The sequence below is a fragment of the Carettochelys insculpta genome, chromosome 14 (genome assembly GCF_033958435.1).
Source record: "Carettochelys insculpta isolate YL-2023 chromosome 14, ASM3395843v1, whole genome shotgun sequence".
NCBI lineage: Eukaryota > Metazoa > Chordata > Testudines > Carettochelyidae > Carettochelys > Carettochelys insculpta.
This window is the reverse complement of record NC_134150.1, coordinates 35,597,613-35,615,554: the sequence shown is the minus strand read 5'-3', so window position 1 is coordinate 35,615,554 and position 17,942 is coordinate 35,597,613. Positions and strand designations below refer to the sequence as shown.

General features: G+C 49.8%; 1 protein-coding gene across 6 annotated transcripts in view; it reads right to left on the bottom strand.

Moving 5' to 3' along the window:
• Nucleotides 1-17,942, bottom strand: part of LOC142020541 (arylamine N-acetyltransferase, pineal gland isozyme NAT-3-like) — an 88,268-nt gene that overhangs the window by 24,805 nt on the left and 45,521 nt on the right. The window contains exon 1 of one of the 6 annotated variants that reach the window (XM_075008484.1): nucleotides 5,480-5,616. The exons of the other annotated variants lie outside the window; for them this stretch is intronic. The gene's annotated coding sequence lies outside the window, so the exon portion shown is untranslated. Of the gene's footprint in view, nucleotides 1-5,479; nucleotides 5,617-17,942 lie in introns of those variants that run through there. 6 annotated transcript variants of the gene reach the window in all.

Here is a 17,942-nt window from a genome sequence, read left to right as displayed (position 1 = left end):
GTCTGGATCTGCAAAAGCAATGAAGGGTCCTGGGGCACCTTATAGACCAACAGAAATGTATGAGCATAAGCTTCATCATGAAGTGGGTCTTTGCCCACGAAAGCTTATGCTCGTACATTTCTGTTAGTCTATAAGGTGCCCCAGGATTCCTCGTTGCTTTTCCAGTTTGAGTACCTTATTTCTGTTTAGCTTCAGCTGATTGAGAATCAACTTGAGCTAATCAGAAATACGCTACTTTCAACACAACACATAGCAGCAGAAAGAAGGCCCATATGGGGAGAAAGTCCAAGTGGGTAAATTCTTCCCATCAGCCAGGACAGTGAAAAAATGGAATGGTTAATTTTTCATCTTTGGCTAGACCACAGCTGGTACATGCAAGCTCTGTGGTGTGTTCTTTCATTATTGATTCACTCAGGGTCAGCCATGATTCCTGGCTATCCATCGTATTTCTCCAGGGCATTGGGCTCGTTTACATTTGAAGTTAAAATGTAAGCAATTGCCTGTCCATCCTCTGAAAGACCGGAGTTCTAAGCAGTACCTTTGGTCGCATTAGTAGCATGAGGCATATTAATGTTCTCAAGGCTTGTGAGCTTTTGCATGCTTTATGGTCATTATCTTCTGTAAATATTTACATGTGTCCGTAACAATTGCAGTTGGCCCAGTATTTACAGCCGCTGTCATGCTATGTTTGGTTTTGTTCTTAGTGGTGCATTGACCGACTAAACTCCTACTCTTTTCTTCTCCTTGACTAATGGAGTTTGGGCTCTTCTGTGTCTGTGCTTAACCGACAGGCTCAGCAGCACTTTGTCTAAAGAATAATTATGGAAGGATAGCACTGTGATGAATCTTTCCTTTGCCTCCCTTCAGAAGAGTTATGAGCTAACCTTGCAGTTAGGGAGGTTAATCCGTTCACTGATAAGCATTCCGGTAAACATGGGGCTTACTTGTAAGCTTACCAGTTTAATGGTTAACCAGCCCTTTGTCAGTTAACTCCAAGCACAGCAGAGCCTAAATTAAAATGGTTAACCAGCTGAGCGCTATCATCTAAGCAATGAACCATTTTAATGTCCCTAGTCTCACATTTGGTGACTGCTTGGCAACCGTCACTGACCCCACTGCCTCAGGAAAACCTTTCAGGGACATGTGCTTGGTTGTTGTGAAAGTTGCTGTTGCGATAACCAGGCACCTTGAAGTTCTCTATCAGCACCCCCACTAGCAATGCATGAATCTCCCACAAGGCCAGACTACAGTTTTCAGCACAGCAGTGGTTACAGAGAGCATTTCGGCTTCTAGGCCAGGGCGTGCAACTAGAGTAATACCATGAAGAATCAAACTTGGGAATTCTGCTGAGATTTGTCACCTGTCACCCTTCTGCTGATCGTTTTTGGGAAGAGCAGACAAAACAAATCCAATTCTTTCCCTTCAGTCTCCAATTAGGTACCAGACAATAACTGAATTGGTCACCACCAAGCTCACCATGCAGGTGACTGGCACTATAGCAATAACCCACATGATATACGCCGTAAATGCCTTCTTGTCCTAAGTCAGAGGCAGAATTCTAAGAGAGGATGGCTCTGGTCCAATTTAAATCAGGCATGCAAATGCGTAAGTTATACATGACAGCACCAGTCAGTAAGTAACTTGATTCTGAGGATCAAAATAATAATTATAAATTAGGGAAAGAGAACCTAGATGGGGATGATACAAGGCAGGTGCAGAACAGGTGGGATAACCATTCCCAGAGAACAGTTATCTATGGTTCACTGTTATTCTAGATGGGCCTAATGAGTGGGTTCCTCAGGGATCCGTTTTGGGACCTGTTCTGTTCAATATCTTCATCATCTAGTTAGATAATAGCATAGAGAGCACACTTATAAAGTGTATAGGTGATACCAAACTGGGAGGGGTTGCAAGTGCTTTGGAGAATAGGATTATAATCCAAAATGATCTGAACTAACTGGAGAAATTATCTGAGATAAGATACAATTCAACAAGCACAAATGCAAAGTGCGCCACTTAGGAAGGAACAATGTTCCACACATACAAAATGGAAGTGACTGTACAGGAAGGAGTATTGCAGTAAGGGTTCTGGGATCATAGTGGACCACAGTTTAAATATAAATCAACAGTGTGACACTGTTGCCAAAAAAAGGAACTGCCGTTCTGGGATGTATTAAAAGCAGCGTTGTAAGCAAGCCATGAAAAGTAATTCTTCCACTCTAATCTACACCAATTAGGCCTCAACTGGAGTACTGTGTCCAGTACTTGGCACCACATTTCAGGAAAATGTGGACAAATTACAGAAGGTCCAGAGAAAAAGCACCAAAAAATGACCTACAAGAGGAGACTGAAAGAACTGGGTTTTTTTACTCTGGAAAAGAGAAGACTAAGAGGGGACATGACAAGCTGATGCAAGGAAGAGGGATTAAAAAATGCTCTCCTTAACCTGTGATGGTAGCACAAGAAGCAATGGGCTTAAACTGCAGCAAGGAAGGTTTAGGTTGGACATGAGGAAAAAACTACCTAACTGACCAGCTGGTTACGCACTGGAATAAATTCCCAAAGGAGCAGGTTAGACAAACACCTGTCAGAGATGGTCTAGATCATGCTTGGTCTTGCTATGAGTGCAGGGAACTGAACTTGATGAACTCTTGAGGTTCTTTACAGTTGTATGCTTGTATGAAAATACACACCTAATCTAGGCCACCTGAGCTCATGGGACTGAAAGAAGATGGCTGATGTGCAGGTGTGCTAAGCCCCCTGAGGACCAGCAGAGCAGCCACTAAAGTGACACAAGATGGCAGAGCACACAGAACGTGGGCTATGATAAGACCTGCCCAGGACATGAGGTACAGACAAAGCTTCAAACGGTCAGCAGAGGGAGGTACAGCATGCCCTATAGCACTCTTAATCAATTTTGTCTGGTTGAACTTTAACTCGATGCACACAGTGAGTTAAAGTTTAATCACTTGCAATTCATCAAGGGTGGCTATTAATGCCATGTTTTATCAGTGGCTTATCTCCACAAGCCAGCCGTTCCCTAATGTGAAATACTGATGTAATTAGCAAAGCCTATCGACCAGTTAAAGCATGTCAGCTTAGTCCTCAAAGTTTTAGCAGCCAAGCCATTAGAGAGAGAATTTAAGACAAGGGCCAAAAACTTAGGGTCCACTTTTCTTTTGCAATCCAGCCCCTTTGCAGTTGTCTGAAGATACAAAGTGCCTGGAAAATTGGGAGCAATCTGTAGTTAGGCGAAGCTAGTGCCTACACACCTCCCTTCTCCACACACCGCAAAATGGAAGAATGCTGGGGACTGGAACCATGGGGGACAGGTATAGGCAGAACACAACCATACCGATGAGGCTCATAACCCTTGATGGCTCTAATGTATACAAGATGTTTCTAGTCCTAAAATCAGAGGGCAGAAGTGGGGTTCTTTGCAATGTCTATTTCCCCAACTGCAGCCAGAAAATAGGGGGTGAGAGAAGAATCTGGCTCACGGCCTTTAAAGCACGTTGAGAACGTAACTTGCTTTCTTCAACAAGTGCTACTCTTCTTCACATTGCTTTCACAGCTCTTCCCTTTACGATTTTGTCCCCGAGTCTCCTTCAGATCCTCAAGTATCCCACCAATGCTTCAGAGCACAGTAAGAAGCTATAATATCCTCAGCATCAAAGAGCTAGCCATGTTAGTCTGTATCTTCAAGAACAACAAGAAGTCCTGTGGCACCTTATAGACTAACAGATATTTTGGAGCATAAGCTTTTGTGGGCAAGGACCCACTTCATCAGATGCATGAGGGGTATTTAAAGAATGGGGTCCCAGTAAAATGGAGGGCCAGAGCTGAAAAGGTCTATTCAGTCAAGGTGGAAAAGGCCCATTATCAGCAGTATGTATCAAAAGAGGAAAAACCAAGTCCAATCAGACAGCGGGATATGGTCCATTGTCAGAGTCTAATGTGGAGCTGTTAACACCCACAGCAGAGAAGCTGCTTTTAAAAGGGGCCAGCCACTCCCAGTCTCTGTTTAACCCTTGGTTGATGGAGTCAAATTTGCAAATAAATTGCAGCTCAGCGATTTCTCTCTCCATTTGATTTTTGACAGAGACAGTAACATCAGGCAAAGGTTAACTCCAGAGTGGCATTAGGAACTAATGGTGGTGGTTGTTGATAGGTGCATGTTGTTCAACTTTATACAAGAGTTCAAGCTATGACTTTCAACCAGACTGCACAACCTAGGTGAGGGTCAAAAATCCACAGTCTCTGCCACATGGACAGAGAGGCAGAAGGACCTCAGCCCTGTCTGTCACAGAGCCACCTTCCCTTCCCAGCTGGGGAAAATGGGCCACATGACCCAAACAGTTTTGTGAGGTAGATAAGGGAGGTGCCTGGGCTAGGAGCAGGGGAGACTTTGTGAGAGGCCAGACTAGAGGAGTTCAAGGAGGTGGCCTCCATCTCCACCTACCTGATGAGCAGGCAGCTCTGGGAGAGAGGGATCAGTCATTCTCAGAGGTCAGCCAGCTGAAGGGAGGAGGGGGAGAACTGGGAAGCGTGAAACAGACTAGCAAGGGGCAAAGGGAGAGGGAAAGTTTGGACCACAGAGAGCTTGGCTCAGGGTGGGCAAGGTTCTGGCAGCACTGGGAGCCGCAGTGAGAGCTGGGAGTGGGCTCTGGTGTGCCCTGGGCAGCACTGAAGCCCTGGTTGGGGGCAGCATGGAGCACTACAGGCAGCACTGAGGATATGTTTTCCTCAGCCCTGCCCCTTCCGCCCAAGACTCTGCCCCTCCAGAAGTCTGGAGCCAGGCCGACCCTCACCTTGCCCAGAAGCCCCACAAGTCTGTCGCTCCTGCCTGCGGTGCTCAGACTAGAAAGTCTAATGATCCCCTCTGGCCTCGAGAGCCATGATAGAAAAAAACAGCAGGGAACCCCACTGGCTTCCCCGGAATTATGAGGTGTCTTCATGAGTGCAGAGCCATAGCATGTGAGCAGCCGTTCACCTCCCAAGAACCGGTCTCCCACAGCGAGGAGAGATTAACAGCCCAGAGACAGGAACTCCTCCCCATGCTTTGCTGTGATTTTGCTTTGCCAGCTTCTGATTAGGACAACTTGCATTTCATGCAAACAGCAAACAGACCAAAGGAACAAGAATGCAGTTTAGAGGCTCCGGCTCAGGAATACTCCAGCCACTTTCTGTTGGTCTGATGCCACAGATGGTCAACAGCTGACAAAGCCAGTCAACGAGAGCACCCCTCCACACAGAGGAATTTTTCTGTGCTGCGGCGACACCCTATCAGGTTTTATGATATCCCTGTGCAGAGGGAGGGGCTGTAGGAAAAATGCATATGAGATTAGGGCACACCTGACCCCTGCTTATCCCAGCTCCTGAGGACTTTTCGCATTCGGGCACTGAAGAATTTAGCATTCTCCGTCACGAGCACAGAACAGAAAACCACAGCTTCCCAGTCTCTTTTCTACTTACGTACCCTCCCTTCTCCACATGGAAAAACATTCTGTTCCTTGACATAGGGAGTGCAAGGCATGCCTAGGATACTTTCTTCCCTGCTGAGCTGCTGTGAAATTGCAGTGAACTGAACGGCTACATATTTGCGGCAGCTTTTGAGCAATGTGTTCAGCATTGAAGCACCTGTCTTACCAAATGGGAGGAGACAGCTCCTTAGAGGAGGCAGGGTCTCATTTTCCAGCTGCCTGTTTTGTAATTTGTGGTGTACACTTCATTTTTTTATGCCTTCCTGGAGTGGTGACTTTGAGTCTGGCTGACAGCAGATGTAATTGCCCTGTGCAGAATAAATTGAACTGTTGTGAAAATTTAACTCAGTTTGCTTGCTCCTTTTCTGCAGCAGGGTGTGTTTGCCCAGAGAGATAAGCAGAGGTCACACAAAACAACATGCTCTGTTTCTACATGCCAGAGTGCACAGAGGTCAGATGTTCCCCTCATGAAGGTGAAGGTGACGGTGTGTTTATTGTGAGACAAGGAACCTGAATTCCCATTTCTTAGTCTTTTTTCACATTAGGAGACCTTGCTACTAACTTTAAACTTTCCTGATGTTTTATAAGACAATCAGTCGTGTGGTATTACTAATCACTCTCTCTCCAGATCATCACCTTCTCATGGTGAGAGGTCTTGTGTGTTCCCATGAACCTGGGAGCAAAGCCATAAGGAGGCTCACCCTCCCAGTGGGTCAGCTATGGTGGAAAGGGCAACGGGGAGGGTTCGATGAAGAACGATCCCAAAAGTCCTCAGCAGCGGAACAGATGCAGGATAGCAAAGGTACAATGGCTGTGATGGCGGATGAAGGCTGAAGCAGACAGAAGACTCCCAGCTGTCGTGGATCCCATGCCATTGGACCTGAGCCATCTATCCTTCGAGAACCATGTGGTGGCTGCAGGGCAACAGTGCCCCCTTTAAAAGAAATCACACAGGCATCTTCCTCTGCATACTGCGCTCGTAAACTTAAGCCCTACAGCAACTGGCAAATGGCGACAGGAGGAGTCTGAAATCTGGAACCTTTTAGTCATGGACCAGCATGTAGGCAGTGGATGCATGTACCAGTCATTCTGTTTCAAGGACCGAGGTGGTAGAGTGGTCCAGGTGCTGCATCCATGACTGAGCAGCCCTAGTTAGGATCCGCTATGCTCACCCCACATGGGAGGGGGGCGGAGGGCATGGCTAAAAAAGGTGCCCTAAACACAGTCCACCTCAACCCTCCTTACAGGATAACCACATCCGGTGGCTCTCAGCTGAAATACCATGTCTACACAGCAGAATTATTTCAGAATACACTATTCTAGAGAAGCTTATTTCAAAGTAGCCCCTGTTCTCTGCTACACAGCCCTTATTGTGAAAGATTTCAGAAGAGGAGTTATTCCTCACACCAAATTCCAAATAAGCCACCTGCTATTTCAAAATTATTTTGAAAGAGTGGTTGTGTTATATAGATGCTTGCAAAGTTATTTTGAAATAACAGATGTTATTTCAAAATAACTTTGCTGTATAGACATATCTGAAGGGTATATCTACAGCGCAGCTGAGTTATACAGCTGCAGCATGGATAGACACCCCTGAGCTACTTTTAATTTATCTGGCTTGGGTACCAATAGGAGTGAAGCTGCGCAAACCCTGGGCGCTTAGTTGGGCAGCAGACCCATGCTGAAGTCCATGCTGTCTGGAATACGTGGCCACAAACTTCCATGCCTAAACCTGGCCTACCACAGGGTTAATTTATAAAAGTTCACTCCACGGTTGTATCACACTGTCATTGCAAAGCATCCCTGCTGCTTTGTTCTCCAAGCATTTGAAGGGGTTCTTTTTCCCCACACCTAGAAGGGCCAACCCCACATGTGTAAGGTCCATGGAAGGGAAGTTTTACATTTGGTCTCCTCATGAGGGCTGTCCACATACCTGCTGATTCGGGGGATTGCTTTTTGCAATAGGACCAACCCCTTTATCCTTGTAGAAGAGAATATTGTTTCTATTATTTAGAGAGAGGGACAAATGTGCTCTGAAACCAATATGCCATCACTTCTGTCAGTATTTCGTACTCTTGTACTGTGGCCATTTCAAACAGCAAAGCAATGACGATCCTCTGTGGTGCACATTTCATTGTCCTGGTGCATCACATGAGGAACACTCAAGCTTCCTTATTTTTCAACCAGCTTAATGAGATTAGCATGAATGTTGTACATTTCCCTGTCTACTAAAGGCCCAATCTTGCCCCCTCCTCCCCCCGAGCCATTACAATAATATACTCAGATTGCTAAATTTGCTATTTTCTTCCAACAATCCTTTGGATTGTAAACCACATAAACAACTGAATCAGCACCCTAATTTAGATACTGAAGAAATGTTTCTGTGGAGCAATAACTGCTCTGAAGGCTTTAGGTCACTACATGGTCTGTTTCAGTGGTTTTCAAAAAGTGTGCCATGACACACTGGTGTGCCATGAGAACTGTCCAAGTGTGCCATGAAATGTCAGTTTCTCCTCATGGTGACTCTTTGTGGGGCCATTACAGGAGGGAAATTGGTGACTCTTTGTCAGCTGGGGCTCAAGCAGCAAGGCTGCTTGAGTCCCAGCTGGCATGGGGTTCATCAGTTCCCCTCCACTAGCTTCTCAGCCCCAACCAGCTGCCTGCTGCAGCTCCCTGCTGTGGCAAGGGGGAGGGAGGGGCAAGAGCCTGTTGGAGCTGGGAGATGGTTTAAAAACCTCATCCTGACTCCAACAGGTTGGCGGGGAGGGGAGTCTGCTTTCAGCAGTTACTCACTTACACCACATCCCTAGCAGGGCATTGAGCAGACTTTGCAAATGTGTCTGTGGTCGCTGTTTAAGATGAAGTGTTCTGTGGTGGATTTGAAACATTAATGTATTTGATCCTGGTTTAGCTTGTTGTATGTACTGCTATCTTGCAAACTGCTCTAGTCAGACTGTAACCATAGTAAATATGACATATATGAGCAACTGATTCAGCTGAAAGAAAGGAAAGTTACTCACCGTAGTAACGGTGGTTCTTCGAGATGTGTCCCCATGGGTGCTCCACAATAGGTGTCGGGCTCGCCCGGCGCCGCAGATCGGATGTTCCAAGCAGTTTCTGCCGGACCGCGCATGCGCCGGCGCGCACCGCTCCCTTGCGCGCTCCTGGCCATGTGCGCGATCCGGTCCCCGCCAGTTCCTCGACCAACTGCCTCGGGTGCCCCTGCAAAACACTAACAGAGATCCGAAGCGGGGAGGATGGGCGGGTAGTGGAGCACCCACGGGGACACATCTCGAAGAACCACCGTTACTACGGTGAGTAACTTTCCTTTCTTCTTCGAGTGTCCCCGTGGGTGCTCCACAATAGGTGACTACCCAGCAGTAACCCAAGATAGGAGGTGGGTAATCGGATTATGTGCAGCTTGTCCCCGAGAGGACCGCTGCAGAGAGACGGGTATCCTCTTGGAATACCCTGTGAAGGGCATAATGTTTGGCGAAGGTGTCGTAGGATGACCAGGTCGCCGCTCTGCAAATGTCTTTTAACGCAACGCCCTTGAAAAAGGCTGTTGATGCCGCCACCGCCCTAGTGGAATGAGCCCTGGGAGTGGCCGATAAAGGAGTCTTTTTGAGCTTGTAGCACATTTTTATGCAGGATACAATGTGCTTTGAGATTCTCTGTGAGGAGAGACCTTCTCCTTTCGATTTGGGAGCGAGGGAGACTAGGAGTCTATCCGTTTTCCGGAAGGACTTGGTCCTGTCCACGTAGAAGGCTAGCGCCCTCCTCACGTCCAGGTGGTGTAGGCGCGCCTCTTCGTTGGAGTTATGAGGCTTTGGATAAAACGAGGGTAGAACAATAGGTTCGTTAATGTGAAACTTGGAAGAAACTTTGGGAACAAAGGCTGGATGCAGCCGTATGGTTACCGCCTCCTTGGAAAAAACAGTGCAGGGTGGCGTTGCCATGACTGCCGCGAGCTCGCTCACCCTACGAGCTGACGTAATTGCAAGAAGAAAGGTCGTCTTTATTGTAAGGAGGCGAAGGGGAACCGTGGCCAAGGGCTCGAACGGTGGTCCCATTAACGTGGTAAGCACCAGGTCCAAGTTCCACGAAGGTGGAATCGGTTTCCGAGGGGGGTATAGGTTTACCAACCCTTTGAGGAACCTGGTAACCATAGGGTGGGCGAACACCGTGTGCCCTTCCTCCTCATGTCTGAACGCTGAGATGGCGGCAAGGTGGACCTTCAACGAGGATAGCGAGAGTCCTCCTCTCTTGAGGTCCAGTAAATACTCTAGTATTGTAGGTATAGGCACCAAAAGGGGGGACAGCTGTTTGGTAGAACACCAAGCCGTGAAGCGAGTCCATTTTTGCTTGTAGGTCTTCCTGGTGGAAGTCCTCCTGCTACTTTCTAGGACTTGCTGTACTTCCACTGTGCATGTGCTCTCTAGGGAGCTGAGCCATGGATTAACCACGCTTGCAGTCGCAGGCTTTGGGGGTGCGGGTGCACTATGGACCCCTGGGCTTGCGTGAGCAGATCCGGCGCCACCGGAAGAGGCATCGGTGGATGGTCCGACATGCGCAGGAGTAGGGGGAACCAGTGTTGTCGATCCCACGTTGGGACTATCAGGATCATCCGGGCCCTTTCCCTCCTGGCTTTCTGCAAGACTTTGTGGATCAGCACTGTGGGAGGAAACGCATAAAGCAGGGGGCCCCTCCACGGGATCGCGAACGCGTCCCCCAGGGACCCCCATCCCAGTCCTGCCCTGGAGCAGAATCGTGGGCACTTCTTGTTGTGCTGAGTGGCAAACAGGTCTATTTGGGGAAAACCCCATGCGTGGAAAATCGGCCGTAGCAGATCGGGACGGATCTGCCACTCGTATGTGAGTGCAAAACGCCTGCTCAGCTGGTCTGCCTTCACATTGTGCGCACCCGGCAAGTATGAGGCTTTCAAGATTATATTGTTGGCGATGCACCAGTTCCATAAGCGGATTGCTTCCGCGCATAAGGCACAGGATCGAGCTCCTCCTTGCCTGTTTATATAAAACATGGTGGAGGTATTGTCTGTACTGATCCCGACGACTTTGCCTTGTATGTGGTCTTGAAAGTGTCTGCAGGCGTTGAACACTGCTCTGAGCTCCAGTATATTTATGTGTAGTGACTGTTCCGTGGGTGACCACAGTCCTTGAGTCACCTCTTCGCCCATGTGCGCTCCCCACCCTATGAGGGAGGCATCTGTAGTGGGAAAAACCGATATTTGCGGCTGGTGGGAGGGTACCCCTGTTAGCAGGTTCCTGGGGTTTACCCACCATTGCAGGGATTTGCGCACCCCGGCTGTGGGCGACACCACCCTGTGAACGGTGTGTACTGCCGGTTTGTATACACTCGCCAGCCAGTGCTGCATGCTGCGCATGTGTAACCTGGCGTTCTGTAATACGAACGTCACCGCTGCCATGTGGCCCAGCAGCTGCAAGCACGTCAAGACCGGCACCGTAGGGCTGAAGGTGATGACCTGCACGAGGGAACCGATGGCCCGAAAGTGAGCCTCTGGTAGATATACTCTCGCTGTAACCGAGTTTATGCGAGCCCCTATGAACTCTATGTCCTGTGTGGGGTCTATTTTTGATTTTGCCAGATTGATAACCAGGCCGAGTGAAGAGAACGTGTTTGCTGTGACGTGTATCATGCGCAGAAACTCCCCCCTTCGAGGCCCCTTTGAGCAGGCAGTCGTCCAGATACGGGAAAATAAATACCCCCTGTCTGTGCAGGTAGGCTGACACCACTGCCAAGGTCTTGGTGAAGACTCTGGGGGCCGAGGAGAGGCCAAACGGTAGGACCTTGTATTGGAAGTGTTCGTTGCCCACCATGAACCGGAGGAATCGCCGGTGAGCCGGATGGATAGTTATGTGGAAGTATGCGTCTTGTAAATCGAGGGCTGCGAACCAGTCTCCGTCGTCCAGTGCTATAAGTGACGGTGGGAGCGACTGGAAGGGGATGGCGTACCCCGTGGCTATGATCTCCAGCACCCATTTGTCTGTGGTGATCCTTTGCCACTGGTCGTAGAATGGTCGGAGGCGATGGTGGAATAGTCGCTTCGGATGACCTTGTGCGGTGGTATAGATGGCGCAGCCCTGGATCTGTATGTCAAACTTGTGGCCTTTGGCCCCGCCCCGAGGACGCACGGCTCTGTTGTGAACGTCGCCTGGGAGTTCTGTACTGCTGGTGCTGTTGATGTCGCCCTTGCTCGTAACCCCTGTGGTACTGGGGGCGCTGTTGCTGGTACTGGTACCGTCTGTGTTGAGGGTAGTACCTTTTCTTTGTGTATGGAGGGGTGTAAATCCCCAGGGTCCTGAGTGTGACTCTTGAATCTTTACTGGAATGAAGGACCGAGTCAGTTGATTCAGCAAACAGCTTCTGCGAGTCGAAGGGAAGGTCAGCTATCTTCGCCTGCAGATCCCTCGGTATACCCGAAGTCTGGAGCCAGGACTCCCTTCGCATCACCACCGCCGTTGCTGTGGAACGTGCTGCTGTGTCCGCAACGTCCAGGGCGATCTGAACTCCCGTCCTCGAGGCCGCGTAGCCTTCTTGCACTATGGCCTTGAGCACCGGCTTTTTGTCCTCTGGAAGCAAGTCCATGAGGGAGGTTAACCTGGAATAGTTGTCGAAATTATGGTTCGCTAAGTGCGCTGCGTAATTTGCCATTCGCAACGTTAAAGTGGAGGAGGAGTAGACCTTTCTGCCGAACAGCTCTAGCTTCTTGGCATCTTTGTCCGTTCCCCCTGTCCTGAATTGAGATGTCTTTGGTCTTTGTTGCGACGACTCCACCACCAAGGAATTTGGCTGTGGGTGGCTGAACAGGAACTCCATGCCCTTCGCCGGCACGAAGTATTTCTTATCCGCTCTCTTTTGGACAGGCGGAATAGTTGCAGGGGTCTGCCATATCGTAGTGGCGGACTCTAAGATCGCTTCATCAAGCGGTATTGCTACTCTGGAGGAGGCTGGAGGTCTCAAATTTTTGAGGAGCTTATGGTGTTTCTCTTGCACCTGTGCTGTCTGGATGCCTTGCATGAAGGCCACCCTCTTAAACAGCTCTTGAAACTGTTTGAGATCGTCCGGAGGATGGACGTCCCCCGGGGCCATAGCCTCGTCTGGGGAGGAGAGCGAGGAACCGCTGGGGTACGTCTCTCTGGACCCTTCCGGTTCCTGTTGGTGATGGTACACCCTCTCACTAGAGGTTTGCGAGGGAAAAATCTCGGGGTTCCATAACCAGTCCCCCCTGAGATGCTTGAGTCTCTGTCCCCGGTCGCAATTGCCCTCGGGGATACGCGATCGTCTGTGGGGATCTTTCCCTAGTAGATTGCCGATGGTGTCTATGCCCCGCGTGATAGGGGCGACCATGGCAGTATAGGCACTGTTCTTGGGAAGGTGACCTAGACCACTCCCTTGGTGCATACCCTCTGCGTCTGAGGGAGGGAGATCGTCGAGACACTGGAGAGAGCGATTTTGCATAATAGTCCAGCGGTTCAAACCCCAGGAAGGGTGAAGGTGGTCCCAGCCAGGGTGAGGCTGGTTGCAAAAATGGAGAAGGGGGCTCCGGGTAGGCTAGGGGGGGACCCCTGCCTTCTGGTTGGAGTCTGCAACATAAGCGGAGGGCTGTGAGAAAGCAACTCCACAGCCCTGTCTGGAGAGGGGCTGCAATGCCTCCTCTTGTGTGCAGCCTTCCCCCTCCCTGGAGGAGGTAACTCCGCCCCCTGATGCACGGGGGATGCCGGCCCCGTCCGCACCGTGCTAGGCACGCTCGAAGGCGGTGCCGCACGTGCGGTGTCCCTCAGTGCCTGCAGGCTGTGTGCCTGCGCACTCTGCACCGCCGGTTCCCCGGGGGTCGGTGCCGCTGCCTGCGGTGCCGCCGGTACCGGCGCTTGTTTAGCCGCCGCCCTGTCTGCGGTGCGGGGCGGCTGGCTGATTATCGGAGGCTGAGCCGCTTCCACGTGGCTCTCCGTGCCGCCGCCGATCAGCTGTTGCTGCGGCTGGGGGCTGCTCGCTCCTCCCGTCCCGCTCGCTGTTGCTGCCGGCAGGGATCGGGCTGGGGAGGCTTTCCTCCGTTTTTGCGCTGATAGGGTGAGGGAGGCAGCTTTCCTTTTATGGGCCCCGGAGGGTCCCTCCTGCTGCGGCCGCTCCAGCACGTCTGGCTGGAGGACCTTGTCAAAAAGCAGCATTTTAAGCCGCATCTCCCTGTCTCTCCTTGCTCTGGCTGTTAGTTTAGCACAGAAGGAGCATTTCTGTGCAACGTGGGACTCCCCAAGGCACCTTATGCATAGACTGTGCCCATCGGACGCTGGCATCGCCTCTCGGCAGGACTCACATTTTTTAAATCCTGAAGAAGACATTGTTGGTGAGTCTTTCAGGTGTTAAACGGGTACTTAGCACCTTCTCTGTGCTGTTTTCCCCCTCCGATGGCCTGCCGCAGCAGGAGGGCTGATGGCCCTATACTCCTGGCCTCCGGCGCTTGTTACTGGGACTGGTGAAGCTGTCCCGCTTGTAGTTTGCTTTTGTTTTTTTTTTGTTTTTTTTTTTGTAGAAATAACAACCGTCTAACTGGCAGTAGCCTAAGTACTTGAAAGAAACTTTAAAAGAAACAGTTAAGTCGTTGAATACGCTACTTGGCCTTAGCCTAGTTGGATTCCATCTGCAGCCGACGGCGGTTGAGAGGAACTGGCGGGGACCGGATCGCGCACATGGCCAGGAGCGCTCAAGGGAGCGGCGCGCGCCAGCGCATGCGCGGTCCGGCAGAAACTGCTTGGAAGATCCGATCTGCGGCGCCGGGCGAGCCCGACACCTATTGTGGAGCACCCACGGGGACACTCGAAGAAGAAGTGGGTGTTCCGTGGAACTGTTTGTCTCATTGAAATCTGCTGTGTGACTGAAAAGGTTGGGAACCACTGGTCTATTTGACTATCCAGCAACAAGATATTCCTTGAGTACCTCATGCATGGACGATATGCTGGAATCCCACTCTCTCCTCTTCACTAATGATTGTTATGGACTTTCCTTACTCGTATATCTATTTGTAATCAGTGATAAGTTGTGTGTGTTTTACAGACTCCAGGATCCTAAGCAGTCATCAGATGCAGAGCTAACTAGATTTAAGCCTAGTATCGACTTAAAAGTTAGGTTGACAAAGCCATGGTGCAGAGAGGTGTTCAGGCAGAGTAAATAGATCAGTGAAGAACAACCTAAACTAGTGGGCCACATAAGTGGCCCTCCTTCGTCTCAATGGGCCGCAATATTGTTGTAACCAAGACAGTCTCTTGGGACTGGGTAGCTTTGCTAACTACACTTGTGTACTTAAAATTTGCAGGCCTTGGTGACTGAACCATAGCAGCACTTTGATTGGACACAGAGGGAGCACACGGCTCTCACGATTTTGTGTGCAAACTTCATGTGCCCTGGATTTACATGTGTGTCACTTTGGTAATACTGGTAGGAAAAAAACTATGCCAATGCAAACCAGCAAATTCCGGCAGTCCTGCCTGTGAGCCATGGTAAACAAAATGTCTTGTAAGCCACACATAGGGCCCACAACCTCATGCTGCAGGTTGCCCACCACTGAAACAGATCGTTAACATCAATCAGTGTGTGTTCCACTAAGAATCCTTGTCCCATGCTGTGCTCAAAGCAGATGAAAAAAACCTGCTTCAGCTATGAAGAGAAATCTCAGGCCTGATCCTTTCCCCTCTACTCTGGAGAACTTTAAATGGAGAGAGTTTAAGCTGTGGGACTGAGATCGTCCAAGTCATTTTTTGGAATACCGTGGTGGAATCTACGTTCCTAGAGGTTTTTTAAGTCCCAGCTTTTCAAAGTCCCAGCTGGGATGATTTAGTAGGGTTTGATCCTGCTTTAGGCAGGGAACTGGACTCGATGACCTGAACTGCAGGGTCATATACCTCACCATATATGAGAAGCGTCACAATAGCATCATTGTCAGTGGCAGATGACTGATAGACACCTCTCACTGCAGGGCCAAGGGTGCAGAACATATTGTTGGTGGAAGGGAGAAGGGAGACCAGAGAGCAGAGGCTGCTGGCCAGGCACCCAGCTCTGATGGCTGTTTGAATCGATGCTTTGCTGCTCTTAATATTTCCAGCAAGTTGCCATCTGTCTATGTGCTTTGGGGGGGCGGGATGGGGTGTAAATTATGACAGCTGCAATGGGGCGAGGGTGTGATCAGAGGTCTGAGACCCACCCTGTGTGGGGGTAAATAGTACTTTCCATGGCGAAGGTCCTAATGTGATCCCTTGCCTGCCTATAGCAGAAGGTTGACATGTGTAGGGAGAGGCCACACTGGAGTTCTGGCCAATCTGGGGCCATTAGAAAGTGCAGCTATGAGTTCAGGTGGAGGGCAGCATGCCCAGCCCAGAGCACGTTAGCCAGGGAAGGGGACATTTTGGCCTTGCACACTAGGGCAAATGCAACTGCTTTTACACACTAAGGTGACCATCTGCCCTTTTTTTGCCAGGACAGTTCCTTACTTAAGCTGTCTCAAGGGTCCTGGTTTAAGAAAATGGGCAAATTGTCCTGTACTTTGCAGACCTCCTGTTCCCTGCTGTCTCTGCTGCCAGGGACCCCACTGCAGGGCAGCTGCCCTGTTCCCCTGTGTCCTGAGCCTCAGGGCAGCAGCTCCCACTTTGAGGGAGTGCCTCTATGGGGCAGCTGCCCTGTTCCCTGGCAACCTGTGCCTCTGGGCAGCAGCTCCTGCTGCAGGGAAGCTCCTCTGTGGGGCAGCTGATCCATTCCCCAGCAGCGCATGGCAGCAGCCCCAGCTACTGGTGAGCTCTGCAATAGGGCGGCTGCCCCATTCCCTGGTGCCCCCCATCTAGAGGAGGCAGCTCCCACTGCCAGGGAACCAGTTCACAGGACAGCTGCCTTGTTCCCCAGCACCCCACACCGCAGGGAGGCAGCTCCTCCCCTAGGCAGTTGCCCTGTTCCCCAGCATGCCAGTCCCTGCTGCCAGGGACCCCTGCTCTTGGGCAGCTGCTGCATTCCTTGGCCCACTCCTGCCAGAAGGCCTTGAAGCCCCTATTCTCAGCACCCCCTACCAATAGGTTGAGGAGCCCCCATCCTCCATTCCTCCAATCCCTCGTCCTTCGGGAGTCTGTGGATCCCCCATCCTCAGTGTCTAACTGTGAGCCCCATCATCGAGGACCCCTGACATGGGAGAGGAGCTCTGCCCTCACCATCTGTGGAGTCTGGTGTCCTGCAGTTGCCATAGGGCAATGTGGTCACCCTGTTACATAGCCACGTCAGAGTCTGAGAAGGGGAAACCAATTCTCACCCTTAAAACTCTGCCAAAAGCCCCATACACACTGAAGTGACTGGAACTGAATTTACTTCCTTTGACAATTTTCCTGGCTGAGCTGGACTGGCTGTTGTACTGTGACCCTAAGCCTTAGACACTAACCTTCTCCACTTGCATCATCCTCAATGGATGTTGAGACAAATATTTGATTCTTGTGATACTGTTCCAACTTGGACTATGGTCTCAACAGAGTTAAAGGCAGTACACAGACTGCTAGTTAATTTGTTTAACCCAGAGGCCTAGGACATTAAAACTGCCTAAGCTGCATCTTTCAGCAGGATAAGTACCTTCCTGCAGGAAGTAAAGAGCAGAATCGTTAACTCTCAGGTTAGGATGGGCTGTACAACCTATGTGAAAGCCACAATTATTGAACCACTAGAAAGATTCAGCGTTTACCTCCTTTTCCAACATGACAGAAATGCCTGTGTTACACATTGGGCCATGCTCTGAAAATTAAAGCATTAAGTTTATTGCTCTTCAGAACCTAGCCTCTTCAAGGTTTTCAGAACACAGCACTACATGAATAATAAGCAATATTTATCTTGAGTACTATGGCCAGCAGCAACTCATGATTCCCTTTGCATCAGGGTTTGAAATGTTGCTGGCTTCAGTGGCAACATTATACAAGCCTCCACTGACAAAGAGTTTCTGGCTTTGATCTGACTCATAGTTTAACGCAGTGAATGCAATCTGGCTGCTTATCCTTTCATATTCCAAAGATGGAATTTGTAGTTGTGAAGCCCAACCCACTGTGTGATACAGGCTGGATAACTTCCCCAAAAATCATTCCCAGAACAGCTCTTCCAGAAAATCATCCACTCTTGATTTGAAAATTACCAGTGATGAAATTCTCCACACAACTGTTGGTTAACTGTTCTGATGGTTAGTTTTCCTCACAGTTAAAAAACATACACCCTACTTCCAATCAGAGGGCGCCTCGCTGAGTGCTTTATTTAGTGAATTTTAATTCACATGAAGAAAAAACGCAGTCTGCTAAGTTTTGACTTTTTTTTTCTGTCATGGAAAAAGGGGTTAATTCAGAAGTGGCTTAGTGGCTTTGATGCACTCTAACAGGTTGTTAGGCCATGTTTTCATTTCAGGAGCGAGAACTA